At 36.0% G+C, this 19,487-nt stretch overlaps 1 long non-coding RNA gene across 1 annotated transcript; it reads left to right on the top strand.

Moving 5' to 3' along the window:
- The first annotated feature begins 10,841 nt into the window (after window positions 1-10,841).
- On the top strand, window positions 10,842-16,123 carry LOC118686230 (uncharacterized). Its single transcript, XR_004980131.1, has 3 exons — window positions 10,842-11,224; window positions 12,000-12,180; window positions 13,995-16,123. It is a non-coding gene; the product is annotated as an uncharacterized LOC118686230 (long non-coding RNA).
- The last annotated feature ends 3,364 nt before the right edge of the window (window positions 16,124-19,487 follow it).

Raw genomic sequence — 19,487 nt, 5'->3', positions numbered from 1 at the left:
AATGGGGAATGGGTTGCCAAATTCCAAGTAGTCCTGTGACCTATATCCCCAGAACACAATTACTAGTTCAGCATCAAAACAATTGGTTGATTAAAAAAGCAAACCCCCTAAAACTCCCTGTAATGTTGCCTTATTATTTAACCATTTTTGAAAGACACAGGCTTACTTTCCTGGACTTTGAACCCACTTCTCCTATTTATAGGAATGAACATTAATACTCAGAGAAATGATATTCTGGACAAGGCTGGGTATTCCTCTGTTCTTCATGAGGAAACTGCTTCTTTCTGCACAGATCAAGTAAATTCAAGAATTAGCAAGAAACCCACACCTAGTAATTGGGATATTCACCTAGAGAAGAAGAATAGGATTTTCCTGTTTGTATTCTGGTGAATGTTAAATATATTAATTTAGTACTTGATCTACTGGATAATTGGAAGACCGATGTGTTTCTATGAGAGTCTCCAGAGGGGTTTGTGTCTTCATAGAAAAAGGGATGTTCGTTAAACTCACATGTGGGAATTAGGACCTCCTGTAGGACTTTTTAATGTTTATTTTAGCAAGATATCATCATATGGAAATGGTCTTGGTCAACTTTTGGAGCTAGATCTGTAAAGCAGATATTGGCTCAGATAGTTCCATTGTACTGAGCAGTTCTATCCCCAGTCAGTTATCTTGACTCCCCCTTATCCCAGTGGGAGTCAAGCACGTCCAAGTTGAACCTTTGGTCCTTGGGTTAGAAAAATTGTTGGCAGACCCCCATAGCATATGGCCCTGCTCAGAAACTCCTACTGACAAAAAGGTGGGGAGACAAGCAGACAATTCTGTTTACAGGCTCTTTTCCTTGGCTTCCCACAGCACTCTGCAGACTCCCTGTGCTGTTTGCATAACTACAGGTCTGAACAGGTGCCAAAGCTTCTGGTGCATTTTACAAATTGGCAACAAGATAAGCTCTGCTGCCATCCAGACAAATTATGCCCTGGCCCAACATGTACTTCATCAAAGGGCTTGGTAGTCACTGCTGGGGCTGTTTTTCATTATCTCATCCTCAGTGGGAGATCAATAGAAACAACAATGTTAGCAAATACTAGAGCCTAAAAGATGTCAAAAATCTTAATAATTTTTTTTTTAATTTTATAGACCCTTAAGTACAGCATAAAATCTTGGCTACAAAAGAGGTCTCATGATTCACCGATTAATTTTATTTAGGATTATATACCTGTAGAGAGGTTAGTGTGTGGCCAGACTGAGCTACTAATTACTTACTTTGAACATTACCTCACATTCAAGAGGCACATAAAACAGTATTTATGAATGTGGGCAGGAAATGGCTAGTGGAACACTAGTGGAACAGAGTCCAAAACTGTCTCAGAGTGTTTTGGAGGTTTTAGATTCTGTTAAATTTATTAATATTAAGGAAAATGCCACTGTATGGACCAGTGCATCAGAGCTGAGATAATAGAATATATCTGAGGTGTCAGAATATTCAATCTAATTGATATCGAGGAGGTATCCAAGCAAACTTTATTAAAGTGGGCAATAGCAACCCTAACTAAGGTGAAATAATGAATATTGGAGGCAAATGTAATAAAAGCCAGATAGTATTTATTTTCAATCAGATGTAATGTCTTATTGAAAATATTCCTGAAAGTATGAAACTTAAGTGATGCATTAAAAGCAGAAGAAATGTGCTTTTGAAAGCAAAACTGCAGGTAGTAAATTTATCAGTGATATTAAAGTATAACTAGCCTGGAAGAGCAGCAGTCATAACATCTTTTCATAGTCCTTGCATTCTTTTATGTATATTTTAAATGTAGACTTTGTAAAATATTGCATTAGTTTAATACCATTTATGGTTTTATGACAACTTTTACTACTGGTACTCTTTGAAGTTTTGCCTCATTTTACTGTAACTCCAGTGTTTCACTATTTGTTTTTGCAGTTTTCAGTCTTTGATCTCTTACACTTATTTTGTTGGTGGGTCAGGAAAGAATGCTGTGAATTCATATACAGCAGACGTTTTTAGGAAATAATGAAATTGTTCAGCTATTTCAGCAATACTTTTATTTTTTGCACCAGTATACAGTGGTCTTTCTAGTTGATGTCATAGCATGAGTACATTAGGCTTAAGTTGGGTGTTTACCACACACCATTCTGAGTATGTGATGTCTCTGTGGACTGGTGTGCAGATTATTTACACAATAAATAGAATTCACTTTGCTAAACTCTGAAAATTGTTATGATAAATACTTTTGATATTATCCCATTTATTTCCTCATTTATAGAAAAAATTCAAGTAGAATTTCCTGAGGTGTCAGTCCTATGAGAAGGAGGCAAATGGTTTTTCCCTAAACAAATCCATTACTTTAGAAGAAAAAGAGGTGTTTGTTGTATTGATTGATATATATTCCTGCTCTATAAATCTGGAAGATATGTTGCAGGAAATATTTTTTTTCTGTAGAGACTTTTAAAAAAGACCTTAATAAAAAAGAAATGTTTTCATGAATTAATACCCATTAGAGGTATTGGCTCTTTCCATGTTTAAGACAGTCATTTCCTTAATGGAAATAATTATTTCACAGAAAATGGACTAATTTTCAGGGCATTTAGGTTACAAATTCACATACGCAGGCTTTTCAGGAATTATAACTAGGTTAACCACCCACATAATATCTAAAAGAACAGCTCTTTGTTTAGTTCAATAGCGTGATAATCCTTTTTTTATTTTATTTTAAAGGATAATCCTTATTTCCTTTTTTTTCTGAAATGCAAGAGAAAGGGGTTGAGTAAGGTCACTGTGAAGGAACACAGAGTATATCTGTTATCATTTAACTCAAGCTGGCTTTCAGAGGAAGGACAGCATAAAGTCCTATTATTTTGGCTGCACCTGGAGAAGGGCCCTTCCCAAACTCTTGTGCAAGTGTTGAGGAACCCCTGCAGTGCAGGTAGCTCAGTGTGCAGCTGCAGTACCAGTGCAGCTTGAGCCCTGGCTGGTGGAGCTCTGTCCCTTTGCACAACAGAGGGCGCGGGGACCTGTGACCAGTGTGCGGACACCCAGAGACAGCAGGAGCCAGGGACCCCCAGATCCTCCTGTGCTTCCACTGAGAGGGTGTAAAATCCCCGGCGCTCCTTTCTTTGGGGACTTGAAGGCACCCAGCTTGAGCTGTTGCTTTGTTACTGCACCAAAGTTAAATTGCTTTAGGGATAGAGACTTTTGAGAGCCTGCTAGGGGAAACATGGTGTGAGCGTGTGAGTGTAGCTGGGAAGCTGCTTCCATCCCAGCTCAGGTCATGCCAGAGTGATCCTGGATGGTCGGACAGGGAGTTTTCCTTAGCAGTGTCTGTGCAGGCTCAGCATACTTTAAATACAGGAGTTTTTGGTAGTTTTGGGACAGTATGTACTGATGTGTTCAGTGCTGCTGAAAGTTGTGTAGAATGATGGCTTTGGGCACCCGTGGCAGAACCTGCTCAAGGAATGGATTCTCTGTTTGCCTAGGGTAAGGACTGCACACACAGTTAAAAAATCAGGGTCACTCCTTGAAAACAAAAGATCTTGTCTGGATCAAAGCAAGAAACACAAAATAAAGAGCTTATGCTTATATTATTAGCACCATAAAAGATTGATGAAGAGTGCTTGAGCTGAATTTTTTTAAAAACATTTGGGTTTTTTATGCTCTGTATAGATCACAAGTGTGAGAGTAAGATGTTAAAATTCCATTAAGAAAACTATTTCCTAGGATGGGCTTGACTTTCTTTATAGCTACTTGTAAGGTGCTGTGCTTTACATTAGTGGCAAAAATAGTGTTGACTCAGGAAAAAATCTTAGAAAATCTTCTAAGGAAATAACACTTAAAACATCTTTGTTTTGATTATGACTGGAAGTCTCATCCTATATAAATAAAAAAAATATATATATGTTGATGTATCTTTGTTTGGCAAAATCCTTGTCTTATCACTGATTGTTTTTCAGAAAAAAAAGAAAATTGAAAATCTGGTCTCATAAAAAGTATGCCTTTCTATATGCCCACTCACTTCACATCAGGGACCTATCCACGTGTAAAAAAAGCCAATTTTTGATTTATTTTCAAGAAATGCAAGTACATTGCACTAAGACAAATAATTCTCCAGTCACATGGTTTGATCTTTGATAATGTATCCTTTGAGAGTAATGAAAAAATCTTAATCTTTTGGGACTCAACAAATAAATATAAGATAAAAAGAAAGGAGAATTCTTGTATACAGCACATTCAGTAATTAATAAGGCAATTTGCGTGTCAAAGAAGCAACAATTTGTTCAAAAATTTTCAATCATCTTATCCATCTGCCAAAGCATTACAGAACTAAGTATTTTAAGTTTCTGGAATCTTTCCTTACCAAACATTTGTCTTTCCATCTGCAATTAGATTTTTTAAGAAGTACTTTTCTTAATTCAGAAGAGACTCATTTTATATTTTCACAGATGATAAAATGGAGAAGATAAAAGCTGTTTTGATTGTTTTCTAAAAAGTTGAAAGTAATTCACTTGATAGTTTAGAAAGATAAATACGAATTGTGTAAAGACTATTGTATCTGATCAAAGCTGAAAATGTGTATATTTTCTGAACACAACAGTGTGAAATTAACTCTAACCATCTTTTAGCTAATTATAGAAATTGACTAAATATAATAATAAATGTTATGCAGTAAAACTGGATTACCATTTTAAACGGTGAGTATTAATCTACAAGTAAAGAATGTTCATTAATATTCATGTGTTTCTCATCTAAAATTTAAATAGAAATTTATCACAAACCACACTTGTACTAATAATTTTTTACAGTGAAGAACATATATTGTAGGAGAATGTACAATTTAAAGTTCTTCAAACACTTAAGTTACTTTGTTCTGCATACATATTGAAGTATTGTCTGTTACATTTATTTAATGTTCAGACTGATTGGAAAAGTAAGTAAGTAAATTTGCTGGGTTAAATGGAGAAACAGCAATTTATGCTGCTGTATTCTAGATACACGTTTTAAACTGAATTGCTTAAAAAATTTGTGTTATGCTTAGTCTTCTGTATCTTGGAAAAAGTATACAGGTCAAGCTCTTTTTTATTCTCTATGTTTTTTAAATGTATTTTTTATAAGTTTTAAGTGATATAAATAGGTAAAGTAAGGAAAATAGTTCTAAAATAATGCTATAGATTTTGCAGCAAAAAAAATCAGTACAACTGAATATAATATACCAGTTAGCATACAAAGAAAATGGATTTTTGGTGTCTGAAAAATGATTACTTTTTGGAAAGATCATGATATTTAAGAGTTTAGTGGAACCATGTGTTGGCACATTTAAGTTTATTTAGAAGTTAGGAGTGATCACCCTGTGGAAAATACTGAATTTTACAGTATTCTCCTTTTCCTGTTTTAAAAGCTTTATGAATAACACCAACTTTGACAAGTATTTAGTTTCCACTTTTTTCATTTTTTTAAAGAAAGAAAGAACTGAAATTCAACTTGAGTACTTAAGAAATAACAGTCTGTACAAATAGTGCAGAGAGGTTCTTTTAAATAATATGTTTCCAGATTATAGCTATTGAGAGTATATCAAAGGCATGCTGCATTTCTCATATCAATTTACAGGATACATTTTACAGAGTTATCATTTCCCACCGCTAATTCCTCAACAGCTCTTTTGCTTTGCAATAAGAATCTTGATGCTGAGTAGTTCTTCTGTTTGGAGTGCTGTGTAAGTAGTACTTTTTCTAGACTCACTTCTAATCCCATAAATTCAGTATGACTCATCGTTCTGATGCTCATGTGAAAAGGATCAGAGCCTCACGTGCATTCTGCACATTTAAAGTATTCATGAGCTGACTTTAAGTGATACAAATTATGTAGAAAAATCTGTGAAACTGGACTTTAAAGCTAGGAATTAGTAGTTTTTCCAGTATACTTGTATTCAGTATTCATGGCTATTCCTGTAACACAATGCCAAACAACTCTGTTTCCAGTGGAATCAGAATGGAACCACTAATTTTGAAGGTGTATAAGTTTTTTTTTCTTTTTAAACAATGAAACAAAAAAGTTTAATAAAAATTACTATTTTTAACAACACAAAAATTTTGAATCTTTTTATTGTGTTCTTTACTAAGCATGATCTGTGAAGACATTAAAAATATGCATTCATGGATGACAAAATGGAACATTAATTTCACTTGACTGTATTATGCAGGTCATAGGACAATGCTGGTTTATACAGATGGTGGTCAAAGAAAAATATGTGTTAGGAAGAATTTCAGTTCGTGGTTTTAAAGTTTTGGTGGTTTTAAAATCCTTAGCATGAGGTTTATTACTGTGATCTGTGCCAGGAAACCATACAGAGTTTTTTCTTTTCCAAAAGCTCTGGAGGGAAATAGTGAGTGGGTTTTGATTGGAATTCCAAGGTCAGGGTAAGCATTTCTCTTTACTGCACTTTTCCCCCTAAGATAGGCTTAGGAGCTGCAAGCATTTTATGAAACAGCTTTAATCCAGCTGTTTGTTTCAGGTAGTTGATATGTAATGAATGGTATGCTTTCTGTTAATTAGCCTTTGTAGTGTTTGGAAAATGTGTCAATAGAAGAACTGGAATTGGTAATGACAATTATTCATAAATTTACACTTTGAGTTACCTTGTTCTTATTTAGGACCTTGATGATTGAACTTAAGCATTTTTAAATACTAAGCAAAATTTTTTCATAAACGGGTTGTCTGAGGTCTTTAAAGAATCTGTTTACAATGAACAGAAATTTTAGGAAGGTGATTGATTCCTTCTGTCTGAATTAAAGCTGGAGAAGTAACTTGGCTGACATGTCATTTTCTTTTAGAGGGAACCTCTAACATGATAACCAAGTATGAAGGAATCCACAGAGAGCTTCACTTGACTTTAGGAAAATCTACTTTTGAATTACATGTTGCATTGATAAACATCTCTGTTGCACAATAAAAATCTTTTTCATTTAAAGAGCAGCCAGGAATTCATCGTAGTGGAGATAACTCCATCTTCAAGTCAAGACAGCCATGGAAGGCAATTTAATAGTGAAAATCAGTGATGTTCTTTCTTCTGATAGAAATTATAGATGTGGAAGGTGTTGATAAAACTAACTATAGATTTGACTAGAAAATTGCTTGAAGCACCAGAAATATGGATGCATGTGTTTATTTTTTTGCTTTTCTCATTGTTTTTCTGAGGTGATTTTTAGCTTAAAGCATATTTATGTTGTCTGAAATATTTTATAATCCGTACAAAAAGGATGTCTTGGTGACTCACATTTGAACTCTAACAATAGACAGAATGAGTTTGATATGGGCTTTTATTAAGTGAGTTCTCTCCACCAGTCCTTTTGCTCTGAGCTCTTTTGGAAGTCCCCTTTCTCTACACTCTGAAATCTTAATAAAAGGGTAACTGGATAAAGTATATTTTTCAACTGTGCTTGTCTCAAAGAAAATAGTTTCTATCAGCTGTTCCAAACAGCATTCTTTAGACTTTTAATGATGCCAGTCACACATGTATTTTCTGCCAAAGATAAAAAAAGAGGGAAAAAGAGACTTGATAATCTGGGCACTGACGCTTTAATGAGACAATTCTCTGTAATCATGCAAATAACTATTTGGCTGACTATTTTGGATGAAGTAGCTTATTCTCCACCTGCTAAATGGTAAGCCATCATGGCACAAAAAAAGGAATTCTTCCTACTTTGTGTCATCAGAGTTCAGTGGAAATACTGTGTCACTGGTGTTGGCATTTTGCTTTACTGATACTCAGTGGTCTTTTTTCCAATTAAGCTTTCGGCTCCAACAAAAGTGTCCAACAGAACATTCACTTTTTCAATAAGCTAACACTAACATAAGAGTATAAAATTACTGACTCTCTTTGATTGTCTCATAGTAGCAATAATAATTGTTCTGGTTTAATAGTCGAATTATAGAGGAGACTGAATCACTTAAGACTCCACAATGTTTTAATTCATGAGGAATATCTTAAACCATGTTGTACATTGAATTTTTAGTATAATCTATATCATAGGGCTGGTGAAATTTTATGGGCTCTATACATCTGGGCTACGCATCTATACATTACATTTCAAGAAATACCTGAGAGATTTTATTTTAGTCAACATTTCCAAGACAGGACATATATAGAAAGTCATTCTGCTAGCATGTTTAACTTTTCCTGTTTTGGAAAATTTTTGCTAATATAGAAAATAAATATATGAAAATATATTTAAATAAATATGAAAATATATAAAATAAATAGATGTTCAGTTGTGGGGGTCTTTTGCTAACACTGCTTAGCTATGATTTATGGCTTCATATGATCTGTGCTACATTCAGTTTTGTGTTGTTTTCTTAATCAAGTCTTGTTTATTAGAAATTACTAACAACTTTGGAGAGCTATTCTTATCTAATCTAAAACATTTACTTAAATTATTTTACTTCATTAGCACTTCTCTCACTATCCCAGTTAAGAGTACTTTTGAAAGCTATAGGCATATAGCAAATACATATTCACAATAACTGTAGCAAAACACAGTAAGAAATCTTTCCTTTTGCACTCCAGTAGTCATCCAGCTGTCCTTACCCTCAGACTGCACAGACCCTGATTGAAAGCCTGAAGCTTATTTATGTTTCAAACAGTTTACTCCAAGTTTATCTTAGTGCTTCCACTGCAGTTACAAACGTGGGAGTGTGTTCCTGCAAGAGTGGTGCCATCTCCCCCTGGGGTAGGGGTGCCTGCTGCAGAGCTGCTCTGCTGCCTTCTGTCTGTCCCCTCTCTGGCTTACTAAGCAGTTTGGAGAGCAGGCAACAAGCTGCAGCTGCCATTTGCTGTCCCAGTGCTGCTTCTGCTCTGTCTTATTTTTTTTTTTTTGAGATAATGGAACTACTGTTGAAGAAAATAGAGGTTTTTAGCCTATTCTCACTTCAGAAAGGTTGGTGTTATTTTGGTAAGGCAGCTAGGAAGCCTCTCAAGCAGCCTAAGTATGTACTGCAGCTGAAAGAAGCACTTAGTTTAGCCACACTTCTGTGCCACCACTTTTCTTTTGTTGGCACAAGCTTTTGTGCAGCTGTGTGTGGAAATGAGTTAGGCCAAGAATCCTGGTTAAAGTTAACACAATCAAGAAAACAAAACGAAATAGTTACTTTGAAATCCAGCTGATAGGTCAGGCCTGATAATACTTACAAATGCTATGATCAGAGCCTTTCCAGAGGAGAATTATTCAGTACCATTCATCATAAGTATTTTAAAGATGAGACCTTGTTAGGATGCCAGGTCTTATACGACCTGCTTAGATCCTAAGTAGTGTTCATGAAATGAATGATAAGCCTCCAGTGGTTGTCAAATCTTTTAAATATTAAAGAGTATATTACATTAAAGGGTATATTCAGCACCAGATGTAAAGAGCGGATTTTAGGAGAACTGTGAACACTGAAAAACCTGTTTTTATGTTAATTAATGTACATTGTTCCTCTCTGAAATCACATTCACAAAAGAAAAACAACCTTTTAGTACTTCAGGGGAAAAAGCATTGAAAGCCTCGGAGCACTTCACAGGCTAATCGTTTGGAGCATTTCACACTGTAGTTCTACCTTTTTATTCCTTGTGAATCAGAAAATATGATTTAACTGACGTGTTTCTTTCTTTGTAATATTTTGTAACACTGAAACACAAGCCAGATATTTGGTCATATACAAATATATATATTTTTATAAAGAAAATTTTTTGTATTAATTTTGGATCTAATTTTACAAGAGAGTACTCCTTGTAATGTCAAGACCTCAGTCCAAAGTCAGTTAATATTCAACTCTATATAAAGCAGATATCCCATATTTAACTTATATAGAGTGTACCCAGACCAAGGAGTAGTTTATGCACATCATTCACCAAATAAATAATTCAGAAGGTTTCTTAGAGTATCACCTTTCACTGTGCTGTTTGTGTTGTACATATCACAGTGGGATGGGCTCTCCATGCTGTGTATAGTAATGAGAAAGATGGAATGAGAAAAAGGCATCCTCTGGTATTTTCCAGACAGAATTTGGAGTTACCTGAAAAGATTTTAATGCCCCCACTTAGACTGGCTGCTCTGCACCATCAGGCAGAAGAGGTAAGATGGCCACTGCATAAGTGTGTTGATTTACCAAGTCCCATGATGAGTTTATAATTATTTACACCTCAGCTCTCTTATATCCAGCCAGGTGTAAGCTGTAAGAGCCTGTTTCAAAGCAAGACTTATGTTTCTTGAATGCATATATGACAGAAGCAAACTCTGACAATGTATTTGATTGAATTATTCCCTTTATCATCTGCAGGCTTTTTCATTAGCAGTGGTCTTCAAGACAGCACTTACTGTTATTTTCTTCTGACTTACAGAATCACAGAATATTCTGAGTTGGAAGGGACACACAAGGATTATTGAGTCCAACTCTTAAGCTAACAGCCCGTACAGGGATCAAAACCACAACCTTGGCATCACTAGCACTCTGCTCTGGCCAACTGAGCTCATCTCAGGGTTGAGCAACTCAGGAGTGATACAAAAGGAGCAGGGGCCAGAAAAGTCTTGATTACCCATGTTTTCTGAAGTGAGGAAAATATTCAGACATGAGTTGTGTAGTTATGATCTCCTTGCCTATGCTTTTTAAAAATTGCTGGTGAATTATTTTAATTCTTTATTTATATCCCAAATAAACAAGTTTCATATTTTGTTTTTTAAATAGCTGCAAGTTCCTCTGTAAAAAAATTGTATTCCCTAATCAAGAGACTTTTGTAATTCAAAATTCTCAAGCCTGAAACATCTCTTTGTTTTTCCAAAAAGCTGCAATTTTTAATAGAACCTATTGGCATGGTTTTGTGATTTGCTGTACCAACATTACTGAAATTTGCTTTCAGTAAAGATTTTATTTTTGGAGATGGTAATTAATTTGCTTGCTATAATGTCTGTCTTTCAGTGAAACAAGATTTCAAATGGCTTTCATTACTTATGATCATCTGGGAATGAAGATAGCAGAAAGAGTCACTATTTTTCAAGACTGAAGAAAAGCTACTGATATTGTTTGGCTGGGGATGTTGGGACGGATTACATACCATTAAATTGTATTTTTGAAATGAAAGATACTAATGCTATTTTAGATACTATCCTGCATTTCTGCCTCATTTGAATTTTCAACATTAATTAATGCCATCAAAGTACACACTGACAGGTAGTGCTAAGGGTAAGGAAGAGTTGTAAATATTTCCCAGGTACTGATGTGACTTGACTAAAAGTTTTGTGATCTTTCTTTCAAGTTTATAACTGGTAACAAGTTCAGACTGCCAAAATTACTGGGAGTTCTTTGACATTATAATTGCTGGTTCCATAGGATTGTGCACTTGCGTGGTTTTGAAAAGCTTCACCTTCAATTTAGTGTCACAACAATACGGTGACTAATTAAATAAGTTTAAATAAGGTTACCAAGCTCACCATGTTGTTTCACAGCAGCTGGTCATTCCAAGAGCTTCTGGGCAGTGATCTTATGCTAACAGCCTTTCCTAAGTGAGCTATTTTAGTGGGATCAGACACCTGCTGATCTCAGATAACAATAGGAAGGTCTCAAATGGCCTTTCAAGAGAAGCACATCTGCAGAAAAGCCCTATGGCTACCTCATTATTTTTTCAGACCATATAATTCTTAGAAGAAAGAAGAAAAAGTTCATCATAGAACTCTACTTGGGAAGAGCCATAACATGGGAGACAGTAAAAATGTAATTCACTAGTGATTCTCTACAACCTTCCTGTCCAGGAAAAAACTGTGAGGTGGCTCAGGTAGTCCTGCCTCTCCAGAGCCCTGGTGCTTGATATTTGCAGTTCACTTTTTTTCTTTTTCATTAAACCTTATACAAACATAATACAGAAAAACATCTCTGATGGCCAGTCATGCATCTGACTTGTTACTGGATTTCTAATAGAAAATGTTTTGATTCTTCTTATTTTGTTGTTGTTTTGTTGTAGTGTTCTGTTTTAAACAGCAATTGAAATAAATACATCATTTGGATGCAGACTGTGGTAAAGTCCAGACCAACTTTATATGCCTGGTTCTGGATTCAGCAGAACTCCTCTGGGAAGCTGTGAAGTGGAATGCAAAAGGGAGAGAACTGCAGCTCTAGTGCTGTGATCTCCTCCTCTCTGTAAGGTCAGTAAGCTTATCTTGCTCTGTAACATCCTGCTACTACTTGTTTCCTCCTGAGCTAGAACAAGGCAGTGGCAGAAAACTGCACACATTGGAGGCAAAGGTGAAGTGAAAACACTCCTGATGCTACCAGCAGCTCCACCCAGCTTTTTCTATTTCAGAGTGGTCTAGGAATACAAGAGGTGAATTTATTATTATAACTGATAAAATGTTGCTGACTTCAAGGTTGGCAGATTAGTGGTCTGTATACCATTCCAAAAAAGTACTATGTGCACTTTTTTTCCTTCTTGTATCCCTTAGTTGACTATGCAAACATACAAATTAAATAAATCTGGTTCTGAGTGCATGCAGAGTTACCTATACCATGCCCTTGTAGAATTTGAGCATTATGGATTGAATTCCATACCATTATTCAGCTTTTTTTTTTTAATACAGAAACTGAGCTGTGATAAAATTTTAAACTCATTTAATAATCTTGTTTTTTTCCTGAGACAATTTTCCAGTGCCTGAAGAGCTACTCAGGGAGCCACCTGTGTGAAAATTTTTTGCTTTGACATGATATAACTAAGGAATGAACACTGATTTATGTATAATTTCTGTTTGAAATTCTCAGAAAAGCATATTCCAATAGGAAATATATTGCTAGGAAGATTGTCATATGATCATGGATTAGTGTGAGTTTGAAGGGACTTTAAAGACCCTCGAGTTTCAAGGGACAACTTTACTAGACCAGGTTGCTCAGAGTTCTCTCCAACCAGGTCTTAAACACTCGCAGGAATGGGGCATCCAGAACTTCTCTGGGCAGCCTGTGCCAACCTTACAATAAAAAATTTCTTCCTCAAATCTTATCTAAACCTGCTCTCTTTCTGTTTCAAGCCATTCCTCCTTTCCTGTCACTACTTGCTCTTGTAAAAAGTCCTTCTCCATCTTTCTTATGGTATTCATCATGTAGCATTTAAAATTCACAGCACTGACTACAACTCTAATTATAAGATGTGACATTTCATGTTTGTACACATAATAAATTACCGATGTATCTTTTAATTGTAGAAATGTCTATGATTTTTCCTGACTCTTTGGCTGCTCTCTTTCTAGCTGCTTAAGTGTGCACCAGTGTGGGAGAAGTGTAATTAGGAAATTACTAAGTCTTAGTTAGCAAACTATATTTCTTAATAATCAACACTTCATAGAGCAGAGTAATTTAATATAGAAACCCAAAACTCATTGTGAGACCTGTCAGTAGTGGTTTTGTCTCAAACTGCTGACTCTTACTGCAGGCAATGAAATCTAAAGATTAGATACCTGGGTTATCTTCTCTGCTTCTCTTCTTTCTTTATAGCTTAAAAATATTCCTGTTTTTGTCCTCCTCTTCTGAATAAATGTAGATGTGTATCAGCTTTTCTTTCCTACAGTTTGGTGCTGCAGACTTTAATTTTAATAGCAGATTTAGTGTGGGCCATTTCTAATGTCTAGTTATGAGCGACATTTTTGCTGCTTTCTGAATCACCAAGACAGCTGCTTGCACTGTCAACCTGAGAGCTGTCATTAAAATCATACATCCTTGACATGTATAATTAACTAGCTTGGAGGAGGATGGTTGATTGAAAGCTGCACTGGCTCAGGGAAAAAGCCATTACCTGGCACATACTCACATAATCTAATTGACCTAACAAAGCAGGAGAAATGAACCATGCTTCCAGCTGCTTCTCCTGCCATCTGTGTCTCTCCTTTTATGGGGCTTAATGTTTTCAGTTTTCCCATACAAGTGTCAAATATCTTTCTGCTGAAGGTTTTCCTGCAATTTTTTTTTTTGACAGTGTGTAATTGTCCACCAGGAATGAAGGATAAGAGGACCAGCTTTCAGAAGGAAAATAGATTGAAGAGTTTGAGAGTGGTGTTGACAACAGATCTGCAGAAGTGCATGGAGCGGATGACGTGCTTAGAAGTGGAAAAAAAACCCTGAAATATTTAGAAGGACAAATATCACTTCAAACTTTATTAGGCATTTGAATTGGGGCTTCATTGACTGAAAATCACTAATATGAATTTTTAAAATTCAAATATTAATAAGTGTTTTGAAAATCACAGATATTTTGAAACATTGGATCCAATCATTGAATTAAGATTTTATCTTTTTTTTAAGTAGGTCATGTAACTCATGATACATCATGAGCTGGAAATGTTTACATCTCAGTAGACAGCTTGGGAAATGCTTCAAATGAACTTCTTGCAACTTGGTCTATAACTTGAACACGTAAAATATTTCTACCTAATTTTGTGGTTTAGAAATGGTATTCCCCAAATTAGTGCTACCACTAAAAAGCCCCCAAAACCCAGGAGTCCCTGCCCTCCTCTGACAGAAAGCACAAAAGGCAGAGGTCATGGGTTCAGGTAAGAACAATTTACTGGAAACAGAAATGAGCTACAACAGTAACAGTGACATTATTAATGGCAGAAATATATAAAAAGAGAGGGTGATTCACACGCAAAAATGCTCACTGCAGACCTCAGGTGACAATAAATAACAGCAAACAGCTTCCCCCTCCCACCATGGCCTTCTCAGAAGTGTCCCTTACCCCCAGCCCTGGAATGACCAGAGGTGGTAAAAAAACCAGCCTGACCATGCCCACATGGCTCCAGTTCTGCCCTCTCATGGCTGGCACAAAAAGCTCACTCTGTCTTCGCTGGAACCAGGGAAACCAAGTAGATTTTTTCTGTTAGAAAACTGGATATATTGCAGTGCAAAAAAGAACTTTGGTCTTCGTGGAAGGATACATGTAAATTACTTTTCTGAAATATCTCCACAGATTCACAGAATATTCTGAGTTGGAAGGGACCCACAAGGACCATTGAGTCTAACTCTTGAGTAAATGAGAAAACAGTGGCATTGCACACATATGTTAGAAAGAGTTATAGTACCAAAAAATTATGCTCATGTATACTCACAAATATATTTTACAAAGAAAACAAAGGTCTAAGCTTTGTTTAGCATGATCTTCTCTGCAGAAAGGAAGTTTTAGAGCAGATTTATTTGAAGGAGTAAAATGCTCTCTGTTAAACTCCAAGATTAAGAGCGCCATATGCAAGTGATGCTATTCCTACAGATACAAAATTGCTGCTGGCCCTTGCTGAGATACGGTAACTTAATCTTCACAGTAGATTCTACAAGAGACCACTTGTCTAGCACTGTCTGTGTCTAGAACAGTAGACATCTTACCTGGAACATTTTTGCAGATTGTACACATGCTGCAAATTTAGAGGGGCACTATATTCTCCTTTGTTCTAATACCACATGAACAGCACTGGCTGTTCCTAATTTCATAATCCTTCCTCATGTGAGGAAATGAAAAATGATGGATCTGTTCTACATCTTCATATCCAGCGACACGTAGGGAGACTGGAAATGTGACTGGAGAAATAAACCTGAATTGATAAAGTCATTTAGTGCACATCTCTGTTGAAGATGTTCTTGTAAGTTACTGGACAAATCCTTTGAATCCCAACCTATCAGCGTAGAAATGAGAAAAAAAAAGTAACAGGATTCATTAATTTAGTCTTCCAATGTAATTAGGTGAAAGAAATGTTCATTGTTGAAAGAAGATATTTCTAATTTGTTCTTTGCTTTTTACTTCAGGTCATATGCAAAAATAGTGACTCAATCTTGCAAACTCTGTTACTATACTTTGAATCTACAAAGAAATACATGCAATAATTTAATGGGAAAAAATGAAGAAAAATTTTCATTTCTTTATTTTGTCTTGAGCACAAAATCTCAGCTTCAGAGAAAAGTACAGGTACTTTAAGACTAGTAGTACCTACTGTATTAAAATATTTTTAAAATTTGGTTTTCATCTTTACTTGTAAATATGAATTGTTCTCTACAAAGCATTTTGTGGACATATAAAACATTTTCCTCACTTATTTTCATTAAAATGTATGTTCTCATTTATAAGGAGTCAGTTTGATGTCTTGCATAGCAAAGAGGGTGTACTGTAATACAAGAGTGTCATCTAGTGAATGATATGGGTGAAGGACAAACGCCTCAGTAGCAGCCAGACTGTGAGTCATGCCACAAGTACAGCTGATTAGACAGCAGGAATACTCAGAGCATTTTAAAACTTTCCTTCAGATCAACACTGAACACTAAAAAAGAATTGTTTGAAAACAGTACTATGAAAAGGGAAGGGATAATTTGTCATTTACTGCTTCTGCATGATACGTAGCCTTCCTTAAGACCTTTTATCTCCTGTACTAAAACTGCTCAAACTTCCAGTACTCATGGAATAAATGTGAAGTAAATTACATTAGAAAGTCAATTAGGAGCTCTCTTTTTCTAAAAGAAGCTTAACCCTTATCTGAGTTGTTGAAAACCTTAGACATTAATTTGCTTTACCTAGGAAAAAGTAAACCACTGTTTTCTGCAGAAGGGTGTGGAAAAAACCCCATACCAGGGATAATATTTTTGTTGAGGCATTCTTTTATGCCTTTAAAAAAGTTAGTTAAATTCTGCAGTAGTCTATTTTAATGACTACGCCAATATGTTACACCTGCAGTGGAATAAAAGATTTAATATGATTGTCAGTTATGTATCTTCTCATTGTTTGGTTTTCAATGTATCACGGATTTATCAGGCAAGATATTCAGGAAATACTTAGGAAATTCTAGCTCTAAATTGCTATTCCTGCTAAACAGACAATTTAGTTGGTAGAATGAGGTATTCAGCTACATTTGAAGAACAAAAATCTATACTAGGCAGTGATTGTTGATAATTTTTATCCTACAGGTAGCTAAATATTAGATTTGGGGGGAGGTAGAGGGGTGGGAAAAAAGGATACTTTGAGTATCATGCCTTAATTTTTAATCACACCACAAGAATTAATCTTAGGTTCTGATTTTACATGTGCATATAAAAAGCACTGATAAAAAGAGCTCTAAAAAAAGCACTAATTGACGTTTATTAGATTTCCAATCTGAAAAATTTGTAAAAAATTAATTTTAATGAAATTAAATTCTCAGCTGAGACACTTAAACTGATAGCAAATCCTATTATTTTCCTGACCATGAGAAAGGTTTATCTGATTAATTTCAGCTGTTCCCTTATGTTCTTATTTTTTAATCATTCCCTGTCCCTTTCTCTAGATTCCTTTCAGTTATAGATTCCTCTTTTCAACTCAGTCATATTTTTTTCCCAGTGGTGTTTGCCTTGACTATTTTTTATAGGCTGCCCTTTCATTTTCAAAGCCATCTTCTTTTCTTATCTTTCCCCCCCTAGGTACCACTTTTTAAAATTAGTGTTGTAGGGGAAAATAGCAGCAAAATACAGTAGCAGTTGTGGAAATAAAGGCTATTAAATAAGACAAATGGGTCTCAGTAAAGGATTCAGTCCTGGCTGACTGTTTCATGTGGGTTTATTGATACCAGTTACAGGTTCAACAGTGTTCTGATCATCTAAAGTATGGGAATGCTATGCTGGGAAAGTCTCTGGGCTTGAGAATATGCAGAAAACAGAAAACTACATTTTTCTGATAATTGTAACGATCCTGGTTTTTAAAATCTTTCAGCTTGTCTTTAAGTCATGTGTGCTGATTCTGAATCTTTCAAAGTATTGTAATTGTTTCACTAATTATTCAAACTATGGTCAGTATTTTGTTATCATAACAAAAAGTCATATTCTATTCTCTGTCTAATATGTGGCTCTAAGACTTGAGCCCTAACTTGGTGAAGCTGGAAATAACCTTTGATAATTCAAGATATTAAAATTCTTTAATTCTTTCTTACTTTATTGATGAAGGAACATTTTTTTCTAATTATGATCATTAAGGATCATCCCTCCAGAGGGAGGGTCACTCTTGGGCAATGCTCACAACAGCTTGTCCTCTGCTATTTTTCAGACCATTTTCACCCCATGTTTCTTATTGTAATGGCTCATATGTGTAGTCATAATCTCCTCCTTTAGAGAATGCAGGTCTCTTCCAGTGTAGCAGGCAAACACTGTGCAGTCATACAAACAGGTTTGCCTAGAACTGAAAAGCAAGATTTTAAATTATACTGACTTGTGCATAAAACAGAAATCTAGCTCTAAACCAAGCTACACTCTGAGGGCACAGTCAGAGCCACTGTGGCAAGATCTATCATGCTACACTGCCAACATGGCAGACTTCATTGCTCTTCCCAAACAAAAAACCCATATAGCTTCTCTGAGGTTTGAATGTGCATTCTTTTCCCTTAGCACATTGCAAATAAATTTGGTATATTTTAGGTATTTCACTCTAGAAATTGCATCTGTTTCCACCCATTTTTCTTGCCATCTGCCATATAGGTTGCAATCTCTTTTAGAACAATAGCAATCTATTTACTAGTTTCTTTCTTATGGTGCTAGGTTTCCCTATTTTCTTTTATATGCTGGCAGCATGCTCAGAGCTGCATTTCTGCCTGTTAAGAATCTTACACTGGCACTACACAGAGACAGCTCTAGTTCAGACATCCATGGGAAAAATTCAGCAATTCAGTGCCCCAGGTGTGATGTCTTCCTGGAAGTCCTGCAGTGTTTGGGACGACAAGGCCACCATGCAGTAGATGGCCCTCAGCAAGAGGTAAATGCTGAGGAAAAACTGTGACATGAAGGCTTTGCCAAAACAATGAGATTAAAAAAAATAAAAGACCCCATTTGGAACCATTTTGATGGGCTTCTGTATTGTAGTGTTAAGTCATAAGCTGCCTGCGTCAGTCTGCTAGATTGTTTCCTAAGTTTTTCCATTTGGCCATCAACTGGCCTGTTAGTCCTTCTCTGGGACAAATTACTGCCAGGTTTTCAGAATTAGGAGCCAGATTCTCTTTCAACAGCCATACTGAGCCCTCCTACTTACACAGTTGTCAGTACTTAGGGCAACCTCTTCCTAGGTGCTTGTGATGGTAGCTACATATGAATGAGATTTCTTTGGTGCTTCTGGGTTGCTGTCCTGTTCTGGAGGTTGTGGCTTGTTTAATCGGCATGAAGAGGTAGGCTGCCAGGGCTCTTCTGGAAGCATTTGAAGAGGAGGTTAAAAACCTCCTAAACCAACTTGAAGCTACTTGGAGACTGAGGCGAGAGCAGCAGGATAGCTTCCTTTAAGAGGCCAGCTGTATCCAAAGGTTGTGCCTGTAGGATCAAGTCACCATTAACAGCAGCTTTCCTCTAGGTAAGTGCTGCCTCTCCCAGTGAGAGGGGACGTGCTTGCTCACAGAGTTTGTTTTTTCCCAGAGAAGTAACTCCTGCTCAGTTCTTGAGATAGTCATTGTTTCTAAGTGTGTGTGAATAATCTTGGCTAGTT

The sequence above is a fragment of the Molothrus ater genome, chromosome 4 (genome assembly GCF_012460135.2).
Source record: "Molothrus ater isolate BHLD 08-10-18 breed brown headed cowbird chromosome 4, BPBGC_Mater_1.1, whole genome shotgun sequence".
Taxonomy (NCBI): domain Eukaryota; kingdom Metazoa; phylum Chordata; class Aves; order Passeriformes; family Icteridae; genus Molothrus; species Molothrus ater.
The sequence above is the reverse complement of the archived record's forward strand: the minus strand, read 5'-3'. Positions and strand labels throughout refer to the sequence as shown.